We start from the raw sequence: 12,392 nt of genomic DNA, 5'->3' as shown, positions 1-12,392 counted from the left end.
TCCCAACACCAAACTTAGAAGTTGAGTGTGGGGGCTCTGTTTGACTCTGTATTGAGAGAAGCCTTTTATGCTTCCTCTCCATGGTTACAGAAGAAGATCCTTGAGCTTGAAACACAAGGTAGTCTTCATTCAATTGAAGGACTAACTCTCCTCTATCCACATCAATCACAGCTCTTGCTGTGGCTAAGAAGGGTCTTCCAAGGATGATGGATTCATCCTCTTCCTTCCCAGTGTCTAGGATTATAAAATCAGCAAGGATGTAAAAGCCTTCAACCTTCACTAAGACATCCTCTACAAGTCCATAAGCCTGTTTCCTTGAATTGTCTTCCATCTCTAGTGAGATTTTTGCAGCTTGTACCTCAAAGATCCCTAGTTTCTCCATTACAGAGAGTGGCATGAGATTATACTTGAACCAAGGTCACACAGAGCCTTCTTAAAGGTCATGGATCCTATGATGCAAGGTATTAAGAACTTTTCGGGATCCGGTTTCTTTTGAGGTAATTTCTGTTGAACCAAGGTATTTAGTTCATTGATGAGCAATGGAGGTTTATCTTCCCAAGTCTCATTACCAAATAACTTGGCATTCAGCTTCATGATTGCTCCTAGATACTGAGCAACTTGCTCTTCAATAATATCTTCATCCTCTTCAGAGGAAGAATAGTCATCAGAGCTCATGAATGGCAACAGTAAGTTTAGTAGAATCTCTATGGTCTCTATATGAGCCTCAGATTCTTTTGGTTCCTCAATGGGGAACTCCTTAGGGGTCAGTGGATATCCATTGAGGTCTTCCTCACCGAAAATCACTGCCTCTTTCTCCTCTATAGGTTCGGCCATGTTGGTTATATTGATGGCTTTGCACTCTCTTTTTGGATTCTCTTCTGTATTGCTTGGGAGAGTACTAGGAGGGATTTATGTAACTCTTTTACTCAGTTGACCCACTTGTGCCTCCAAATTTCTAATGGAGGACCTTGTTTTAGTCATGAAACTGAGAGTGGTCTTAGATAGATCAGAGACTATGGTTGCTAAGTCAGAGAGGCTCTGCTTAGAATTCTCTGTCTGTTGCTCAGAGGATGATGGAAAAGGCTTGCCATTTCCAAACCTATTTCTCCTACCATTATTATTATTGAAGCCTTGATTAAGCTTCTGCTGATCCTTCCATGAGAAATTAGGATGATTCCTCCATGAAGGATTGTAAGTGTTTCCATAGGATTCTCCCATGTAATTCACCTCTTCCATTGCAGGATCCTCAGGGTCATAAGCTTCTTCTTCAGAGAAAGCTTCTTTAGTCCTGCCAGATGCAACTTGCATTCCAGTCAGATTCTGAGAAATCATATTGACTTGCTGAGTCAATATTTTATTCTGAGCCAATATTGCATTCAGAGTATCAATCTCAAGAACTCCTTTCTTCTGAGTTATCCCATTATTCACAGGATTTCTTTCAGAAGTATACATGAACTGGTTATTTGCAACCATTTCAATGAGTTCCTGGGCTTCTGCAGGCATTTTCTTTAGATGAAGAGATCCACCAGCAGAGTGATCCAATGACATCTTGGACAATTCAGACAGACCATCATAGAATATACATAAGATGTTCCATTCTGAAAGCATGTCAGAAAGACACCTTCTAATCAATTGCTTGTATCTTTCCCAAGCTTCATAGAGGGATTCACCTTCCTTTTATCTGAAGGTTTAGACTTCCACTCTAAGATTGCTCAACTTTTGAGGTGGAAAGAATTTGGCCAAGAAAGCATTGACCAACTTTTCCCAAGAGTTCAGGCTTTCTTTAGGTTGTGAGTCCAACCATATCCTAGCTCTGTCTATTACAGAAAAGGGGAAAAGTATAAGTCTATAGACCTCAGGGTTAACCCCATTGGTCTTGACAGTGTCACAGATTTGCAAGAATTCAGCTAAGAACTGATGAGGATCTTCCAATGGAAGTTCATCAAACTTGCAATTCTGCTGCATTAGAGAAACTAATTGAGACTAAAGCTCAAAGTTGTTTGCTCCAATTAGAGAAATTGAGATGCTTCTTCCATAGAAGTCAGAAGTGGATGCAGTAAAGTCACCAAGCATCTTCCTTGCATCTCCACCATTGTTGTTATTTTCAGCTTCCATGTCTTCTTCTTTTTCGAAAATTTCTGTTAGGTCCTCTCTAGAGTTTTGTGCTTTAGCTTCTCTTAGTTTCCTCTTCAGAGTCCTTTCAGGTTCAGGATCAGCTTCAACAAGAATGTTCTTATCCCTGTTCCTGCTCATATGAAAAAGAAGAGAACAGAAAAGAAGAGGAATCCTCTATGTCACAGTATAGAGATTCCTTTATGTGTCAGAGAAAAAGAAGAATAGAAGAATAAGGTAGAGAGAGAATAAGAAGAATTCAAACATAGAGAGAGGGAGAGGGTTTGAATTATTAGATGAGTAGAAGAGAAGTGTTAGTAAATAAATAAAATAAATAGAAAGAGATGAGAGAGAGAGTATTCTAATTTTAAGAAGGGGGAAAAGAAAAATATTTTTATTTTAATTTAATTAATTAAGTTAGTTTCAAAAATTTGAAAAAGAAATACAAGAAAATTAAAAACTAAAACAATTAGTTAATTAAAAAGATTTTTGAAAAAGTGGTTAGTGATTTTTGAAAATTAGAAGTGGAAAAGTAGTTAGGTGGTTTTGAAAAAGATAAGAAATAGTAAACTTTTTAAAATTAAAACAAACAAGTCAAGTAGTTAGTTGAAAAAGATTTGAAAATAAATTTTGAAAAGATAAGAAGTTAGAAAAAGATTTTGAAATTAAAATTTTAAAAAGATATGATTGAAATTTATTTTGAAAAAGAATTGAAAAAGAAATTAAAAAGATTTGATTTTTAAAATTAAAGTTGATGACTTGACTAACAAGAAACTAAAAGATATGATTCTAGAATTCAAAGATTGAACCTTTCTTAAAAAGAAAGTAACAAACTTGAAATTTTTGAATCAAAACATTAATTGTTAGCAAGAATTTTCGAAAATATGAAATAAAATTAAGAAAAAGATTTTGAAAAATTAGTTTTAAAATTTTCGAAAACATTAAAAGAAAAATGAAAAAGATTTTGAAAAATTTTAAGAATGAAATTCGAAAATCATAAAAAAATGAAAAAGAATTCATTTTGAAAAAGATTTGAAAAAATAAAGTTTTTAAATTGAAATTTTGACTTGACTAACAAGAAATAACTAAATTTTAAAAAATTTTGACCAAGTCAATTCAAAATTTCGAAAATTATGAGAAGAATATGGAAAAGATATTTTTTTTACTTTTGAATTTTTAATGAGGAGAGGAAAAAACAACGAAATGAAACAAAACATAAAAATTTAAGATCAAAACAAATAATGCATGCAAGAACACTTTGAATGTCAAGTTGCACACCAAGAACACTTTAAAGATCATGATGAATATCAAGAACATATTTTTGAAAATTTTTAAGAGAAAAGAGACATGCAAGACACCAAACTTAGAAATTTTTAATGTTTAGACACTATGAATTCGAAAATGCATATAAAAAATAACAAAAAGCACAAAACAAAAAAATCACAAGATTAAACAAAGAAAATCATCAAGAACAACTTGAAGATCAAGAAAGAACATAATGCATGAATTTTCAAAATTTTTAAGAAAATAATAAAAAAAAAGCAATTGACACCAAACATAAAATTTGACACAAGACTCAAACAAGAAACACAAATTTTTTTTGTTTTTATGATTTTATTAAATTTTTTAGTATTTTTTCCGAAATTATTTTGGAAAAAAGAAAATAAAGGTTGAAACAAGAAAGATGGTTACCTAATCTAAGCAACAAGATGAATCGTCAGTTGTCCAAACTTGAACAATCTCCAACAACGGCGCCAAAAACTTGGTGTACGGAATTGTGATCACACTTTTCACAACTCCGGTACAACTAACCAGCAAGTGCACTGGGTCGTCTAAGTAATAAAACCTTACGCGAGTAAGGGTCGATCCCACGGAGATTGCCGGCTTGAAGCAAGCTATGGTCATCCTGTAAATCTTAGTCAGGCGAATTCAATTGGTTATGAGTTTTGATAATTGAAAGATAAATAAAACGTAAATTAAAATAAAGATACTAATGTAATTCATTGGTGGGAATTTCAGATAAGCGTTTAGAGATGCTTTGTTGCTTCTGAACTTCTGCTTTCCTATTGTCTTCATCCAATCATGCGTGCTCCCTTCCATGGCAAGCTGTATATTGGTGGATCACCGTTGTCAATGGCTACCATCCGTCCTCTCAGTGAAAATGGTCCAGGTACGGTTTTTGTATGGCTAATCAACTGTCGGATCTCTCATCTCGGATGAAAAATACCAGGCACAGCTACCACACGGCTAATCATCTGTCAGTTCTCACTTGTGTCGGAATAGGATCTCTCTATCCTTTTGCACACTGTCACTGAGCCCAACATTCGTGAGTTTAAAACTCATCACAGTCATCCCGTCCCAGATCCTACTCGGAATACCACAAACAAGGTTTAGACTTTTCGGATCTCAGGAATGCTGCCAATTCGTTCTAGCCTCTACCACGAAGGTTCTAATCTCACGGATTTGAATGCTCTTTTGTCAAGAGAGGCAAGTCAAATCCGTGGATCAGAGACCCAAAAGACTATACTCCGGCTGTCGTCCAATGACTACGTTGAACATCATGTAGACCGCTTGTGGTTTTCAGGCACGCGGATCTTGGCTAAGCGAGTAACGAAGATAGTGGGTGATTGTCACGGGTCACCCCTTCATTCTGACTTAACTGAATTAAGTACGAGAGTATATCTTGGAGAAGAAGTAAGCGTGAATTGAAAGAGAAACAATAGTACTTGCATTAATTCATGAAGAACAGCAGAGCTCCGCACCTTAATCTATGAGGTGTAGAGACTCCACCGTTGGAAAATACATAAGAGAAAATAGCCTAGGCATGGCCGTGTGGCAAGCCTCCAAATGTGAAAAATGGCATAAGCTATCTCCGAATACAATAGTAAAAAGTGCTATTTATACTAAACTAGTTACTAAGGATTACAGAAAATAAGTAACTAAGTACAGATAGTGCATAAATCCACTTCTGGGGCCCACTTGGTGTGTGCTTGGGTTGAGCATTGAGCTTTACACGTGCATAGGCCTTTACTAGAGTTAAACGCCAGCTTGGATGCCAGTTTGGGCGTTTAACTCCAGTTCTGGTGCCAGTTTCGGTGTTTTACGCCAGAAAAGGGTCTCTGGCTGGCGTTGAACGCCAGTTTGGGCCATCAAATCTCGGGCAAAGTATGGACTATTATATATTGTTGGAAATCCCAAGATGTTAGCTTTCTGGCCCAATTGAGAATGCGCCATATGGACTTCTGTAGCTCCAGAAAAACATGTTTGAGTGCAGGGAGGTCAGAACCCAACAGCATCTGCAGTCCTTTCTTAGCATCTGAATCATATTTTTGCTCAGGTCCCTCAATTTCAGCCAGAAAATACCTAAAATTACAGAAAAGCACAAAAACTCATAGTAAAGTCCAGAAATGTGATTTTTTCATAAAAACTAATAAAAATATAATAAAAAGTAACTAAAACATGCTAAAAACTACCTAAAAACAATGCCAAAAAGCGTATAAATTATCCGCTCGTCAATCATCATGTCCTAGGATGACACCTATTGCATCTTCTTTAGTAAAGGTAATTGTAGGGAGGTCGGTTGACCTCTCTCCTTCCCTGGCAATGGTGCCAATGTTCCGAGGGTTACCTGAAACTATAGGTCGATCTCGGTCGAGATCTGCGGTTATGGCTGGAGCTGCCGTGTCCGACTTGTAGTACTTGGAGGTGCTGCTGATCTTGGATCACCGGAGGGAGGTGGTACCTGCATGAGACTCTGATGCTTAAGTTAGCATGGGCTTTAAGCAGTTTTTAGTAGAATCAGAGTATGAGTTATACATGGTTGCTCCAGTGTATTTATAGTGGTGCGGGCTGTCCTTTCTTGATAAGATAAGTTAGTTATCTTATCTTTATCTTTAAGTGAGGTCATCTTATCTTCAGGGGAACCACCCTTATCCTTCTAGGCTTTGACTGCCTTTAGATTGGGCTGTGTCCCTTTATTTGGGCCTGTTCGGGCCTCTCCTGTCGATTTGGCCGAACTCTTTTAAAGAAGAGGTCGGGGTCCTGACCTGAAGAGGTCGGTTGTTTTGTCTTCGATCTTCCTAGGTCGGATAGCTCGACCCAGGGTATGAACACTGCCATTAGAGCAAATAACTTTGAGCTTAAGCCTTAGTTAGTCTCTCTAATGCAACAAAATTGCAAATTCCATGGAACTCCACTAGAAGATCCACATCAATTCCTATCTGAATTTTTGCAAATCTGTGATACTGTTAAGACCAATAGAGTGGATCCTGAGGTCTACAGGCTTAAGCTTTTCCCTTTTGCTGTTAGAGATAAAGCTAGGATATGGTTGGGTTCTCAACCTAAGGAAAGTCTGGACTCTTGGGAAAAGTTGGTCAATGCTTTCTTGGCCAAATTCTTTCTACCTCAAAAGATGAGCAAGCTCAGGATGGAAGTTCAAACCTTTAGACAAAAAGAGGGTGAATCCCTCTATGAAGCTTGGAAAAGATACAAGCAACTGATCAGGAGATGTCCTCCTGACATGCTCTTAGAATGGACTATCTTAGGTATTTTCTATGATGGTCTATCTAACATGACCAAGATGTCCTTGGATCATTCTGCTGGTGGATCACTCCACTTGAAGAAAATGCCTGATGAGGCATAGGAACTCATTAAAATGGTTGTAAATAACCAGTTTATGTACACTTCTGAGAGAAACCCTGTGAACAATGGGATAGCTTAGAAGAAAAAAGTCCTAGAAGTTGACACTCTGAATGCCACATTGGCTCAGAACAAGATCTTGATCCAACGGGTCAATATGATCTCTCAGCATTTGACTGGAATGCAAGCTGTAGCTGGCAGCACTCAAGACACCTCTATGATGGAGATGCCTATGATCCAGATCAACTCATGATGGAAGAGGTGAATTACATGGGGGAACCCTATGGAAACACCTAGAACTCCTTATGGAGAAATCATCCTAACCTTTCATGGAAGGATCAACAGAAGCCTCAACAAGGCTTCAACAATAACCAAGGTGGAAGAAACCAAGATAGGTTCAACAATAGACCACCATTCCCTTCTTCTCAGCAACAGATAGAGACTTCTAAGTAGAGCCTCTCTGACTTAGCAACCATAGTTTCTGAACTCTCTAAGACCACTCACAGTTTCATAATAGAAAGTAGGTCCTCCATCAGAAATCTGGAGGTACAAGTTGGTCAACTGAGCAAGAGAATCCCTGAGACCCCTCCTAACACTCTCCCAAGTAACATTGAAGTAAACCCAAGAGAAGAGTGCAAGGCCATCACTGTCAAAGCTGAGACCGAATCTGAAAGGGAAACTCTGGCATTGAACGCTAGTAAGAAAGTCCTTTCTGGGCATTCAACGCCCAAGGATGAGCCAACTCTAGCGTTGAACACCAGTAAGGAAGTCCTTACTGGGTGTTCAATGCCCAAAAGAGAGCCATCATTGGCGTTGAACGCCAGTAAGAAAGACCTTACTAGGCGTTCAACGCCCATAGAAGCACCATCACTAGCGTTGAACGCTAGTAAGGAAGGCCTTACTAGGCGTTCAACACCCAAAGAGGAGCAAAAGCTGGCGTTAAAAGCCACTAATGGGGGAGCTGGGCATTCAATGCCCACTAAAGACTTCCCTATTAAAGAACTAAAGGCAACTAAGGCTCATGAGGAGACTATAGAAGTTCCCTTGAATGCCTTGTTGCAAATCATGGATTATGAGGATCACTCCTCCTCTGATGAGAAAGAGGAAACTAGGGAAGAGCAAGTTGCTCATTACCTAGGTGTCCTTATGAAGCTAAATACCAAGTTATTTGGCACAGAGACATTGGAGAAAGAACCTCCAGTGCTCATCAAGGAACTCAATGCATTGGTTCAACAGAAACTACCTCAAAAGCTGCCGGATCCCGAACGCTTCCTAATTCCTTGCACCATAGGCACCATTACCTTTGAGAAGGCTCTGTGTGACCTAGGGTCAAGCATAAATCTCATGCCACTCTCTATAATGGAGAGACTGGGAATCTTTGAGGTACAAGCAGCAAGAATCTCACTAGAGATGGCAGACAAGTCAATAAAAAAGGCATATGATCTGGTAGAGGATGTCTTAGTAAAGGTTGCAGACCTTTACATCCCTGCAGATTTCATAATCTTGGTTACTGGGGAGGAAGAGAATGAATCCATCATCCTTGGAAGACTCTTCCTAGCCACTGCCAATGCCATCATTGATGTGGTAAGGGGAGAGCTAGTCCTGCAATTGCATGAGGACTGTTATACCTAGCCTAAACTCTCCCCCAAACAAAAAAGAGACAATTATGCAACATCTAGTGTTCCAACCCACTCTCGGTGCAGAGCTATACAGAACCTCCAGACACGAAATTCTAAGTTTGGTGTTGGGCAGCCATCATTAAGCACTGAAAACACTGGTACTAAGAAGAAAGTACATAAAGGCTGGAGGGACAAGAAGATCCCTACTGAAGGCCTCCTACCTGGCATGAGAGTTGTCTTCACTTACAACCCAGTCATTCCACACACTGTGAACAAGATCATGTCTCTAGAGCATGTGGAGCTCATCCATGAGAGCACAAGCATGAAGTTCACTGTAAGGGGTGAAATTTTGAGCCGCTATCCATCTCCGTAAGGAGCTAACCATCAAGCTAGTGACGTTAAAGAAGAGCTTGTTAGGAGAAAACCCATCAATAATTAGAGTTTTCTTGTTTTTCATTAAGTTTATCTAAGTATATCATTTTAATTTTCATATTTTTTCCTTTAAGTTGTGATCATGTGCAGTAGTTAGAACAAAAACAGAAACAGTCAGAACTAGAAACAGAACACCCTGGAGCAGGTAACTTGCTGGCGTTAAACGCCAGACAAGAAGGCCAGAGTGGGCATTCAACGCCCATCAAGCATTGTTGGCGTTGAATGCCAGCCAAGGAGCATGAAGCTGGCATTGAACACCATCCAGGGGGCAGAGGCTGGGCGTTCAAAGCCCCAAAGGAGGTAGAGACCTGGCGTTGAATGCCAGGAACGAGCACCTCAATGGGCGTTCAACACCCCATGAGGAGCATCAAGCTGGCATTCAGGAGCAAGAGCTAGGCGTTCAACGCCCATAAAGGGCAGGGAATTCGAATTCCTTAGCCTCCCAGGACCAGTAGATCCCATAAAATCTTCACCTATCCCACCTTCTTCTATCTCTTACTTTCACTCTTCCCTATACACTCTTCCCTAGAAACTCTAAACCAATCACATCCATATCTCTTCCCAAAACCATCATAAATCCCACCAACCCCCACCCACTTCAAATTCAAAATTTTCCACACAATTCCCACCCATTCATTCGAACCCTACTGATGAGTCCATATTTGATGGTATATTTTGACTCAATTTGGATAAATTCTAGCACATTAACTCACACTTAAGCACCAAAATAGAATACTTTTGTGTTTGATCCCTAGTTTGATCTTAAATGTGAAAACATGCAATTTTGTGATTTATAGAGCAATTTAATCCCACTTCTATGTCATTCGATGCCGTGATATGGTTTGTGAGTGATTTCAGGCCATGGAGGCAAGAATGGATAGTCAAAAGTGGAAGAAAGCATGTACAAGGGAGAAAACATGAAGAAAACAAGGAAAAGCACACACAGCGAAGTGTGCGTGCGCACAGCCCTGCGTGCGCACGCACAAGCAAGAATTTCCACGTGTGCATATGCACGCACATGTGCGTACGCACAGGTCAATTTTCAGCTGCGTGTGCGGACGCACACGTCTGTGCATCCGCACAGGTCCCAACACGTGATTTCATTAATGATGTATGTGCTTCACAATTTCTGGGACCCTTGGCTCATTTTTGGAAGGTAAAATGCTATTTTGGAGTGCTATATAAAAGAGACTTCAACACTTATCAAAGGAGGGAAGCATTAGAGCAATTTTTTGGATAGTTTTCATAGTAATTAGGAGTAGGAGTAGGAGTAGAGTAGAAAATGCTCTCTTAGGGTTTAATTTCCATCTTCATGTAGCATTTTATAGAAGCTTTTCTTTTGGATTTTGATCATCTTAAACTGTAAGTACTCTTTAATTCCACTTTAATTACATTGTCTTTTCTTTCATTTGCCATGGTTCAAGTTACTTTGTTTATATTGCAATTTTGAGTTCTTGAAGTTTTGATTGATGAATTTAATGTTTCATGCTTTCTTTATGCTTGTTTGGCTGTTTATTGTTGATTTGGTGCATAGCTTGATTATAGTTTTCATTTTACTTTGCAATTTTCCATGTTTTACTTTTATGTACACAAGATGTTTGTGAAAATGCCAACTCTAGATTTTGAGTTGATTTTCCAACCTTGGCTTGTGGTTTGAGTTCCTAGGATACTAGAGTCATAATGTCCGACATTTAGTGGTAATTCTTGGGTAGTTAGTTAACTCTTGTTTCCATTGACTCTAGCCTTTTATCAACTAGTTTGGTAAGTTGGTTAGGACTTATGAATTAAGGTAAATTATGCTTGCTTGACTTACTCCTCGATGGTTGGGGTTGACTAGGCGAGATTGACTCATCATAATTACCATAGTTATGGTTATGGCGATGATAGGATTCCTTGGATCCTTATTCCCAAGTCAAGGCTCTTTCTTATTGCATTTTCACTAGTTTTGATCCTATTTACCTTTGCTTGCATTAATTTCCAAGTTTGACCATTGTTCAGTTCTTTTATTGTTTAGTTTCTTTAATCTTTTGTTCTTTGATTACAGAAACCCCCCTTTGCTCTCTTCACAACCGAAAGAAGTAACATTTCATTTGCAGTCCTAGGGAGAATGACCCGAGGTTTCATTACTCTCGGTTATTTGTTTTGATTTGAATTGAATTATTTTCAAAAGGGCGTTGAACGCCAGTTCTACGCTGCAGTTTGGAGTTAAACGCCAGAAACACGTCACGAACCAGAGTTGAATGCCAAAAACACGTTACAACTTGGCGTTCAACTCCAGAAGGAGCCTCTGCACATGTAACATTCAAGCTCAACCCAAGCACACACCAAGTGGGCCCCGGAAGTGGATTTATGCATCAATTACTTACTTCTGTAAACCCTAGTAGCTAGTTTAGTATAAATAGGATTTTTTACTATTGTATTTATATCTGATGATTTTTAGTTCATCTTTGAATCATATTGATCATGTTTAGGGGATGGCCTCTCGGCCATGCCTGAACCTTCATCACTTATGTATTTTCAACGGTAGAGTTTCTACACTCCATAGATTAAGGTGTGGAGCTCTGCTGTTTCTCATAAATTAATGCAAAGTACTACTGTTTTGTATTCAATTCAACTTATTCCGCTTCTAAGATATTCATTCGTACTCCAACATGAATGTGATGAACGTGACAATCATCATCATTCCCCCAAGAACGCGTGCCTGACAACCACTTCCGTTCCATCTTAGATTGAATGAATATCTCTTGGATCTCTTAATCAGAATCTTCGTGGTATAAGCTAGATTGATGGCGGCATTCATGAGAGTTCGGAAAGTCTAAACCTTATCTGTGGTATTCCGAGTAGGATTCAGGGATTGAATGACTGTGACGAACTTCAAACTCGCGAGTGCTGGGCGTAGTGACAGACGCAAAAGGAGGGTGAATCCTATTCCAGTATGATCGAGAACCTCAGATGATTAGCCGTGCTGTGACAGAGCATTTGGACTTTTTTCACAAGAGGATGGGATGTAGCCATTGACAACGGTGATGCCCTTACAGAAAGCTTGCCATGGAAAGGAGTAAGACTGATTGGATGAAGACAGCGGGAAAACAGAGATTCAGAGGAACGAAAGCATCTCTATACGCTTTTCTGAAATTCTCACCAATGAATTACATAAGTATTTCTATCTTTATTTTCTGTTTATTTATTATTATTATTCGAAAACTCCATAACCATTTGATATCCGCCTGACTGAGATTAACAAGATGACCATAGCTTGCTTCATACCAACAATCTCCGTGGGATCGACCCTTACTCACGTAAGGTTTTATTACTTGGACGACCCAGTGCACTTGCTGGTTAGTTATGCGAAGTTGTGAAGTTATGTTTGGACCATGGTATTGTGCACCAGTTATTGGCGCCATTGCCAGGGAGAGAACGAACAACAAATTTTACAACCTCAGAGTAACAATTTCGCATACCAACTTTACACAACCTCCAATATTTCACTTGAGTGATGATGAAGAAGATTTAAAAGAGGTTGAGGAAGATTCTGTTTGCCAAGAAGTGAAGATAGTTGTGCAAGAACTAATTGAGCGGGCGAAGACTTCT

The 12,392-nt window shown here is 39.1% G+C and overlaps 1 non-coding gene across 1 annotated transcript; it reads right to left on the bottom strand.

The window, feature by feature from the left end:
- Positions 1-6,529: 6,529 nt before the first annotated feature.
- On the bottom strand, positions 6,530-6,633 carry LOC148545758 (small nucleolar RNA R71). The gene has a single exon (XR_015901076.1). It is a non-coding gene; the product is annotated as a small nucleolar RNA R71 (small nucleolar RNA).
- Between the last annotated feature and the right edge of the window lie 5,759 nt (positions 6,634-12,392).

This window comes from Arachis ipaensis, chromosome B9 (assembly GCF_059453495.1).
Source record: "Arachis ipaensis isolate K30076 ecotype BB chromosome B9, ASM5945349v1, whole genome shotgun sequence".
Lineage (NCBI taxonomy): Eukaryota > Viridiplantae > Streptophyta > Magnoliopsida > Fabales > Fabaceae > Arachis > Arachis ipaensis.
This window is presented reverse-complemented; position numbering and strand designations above follow the sequence as displayed.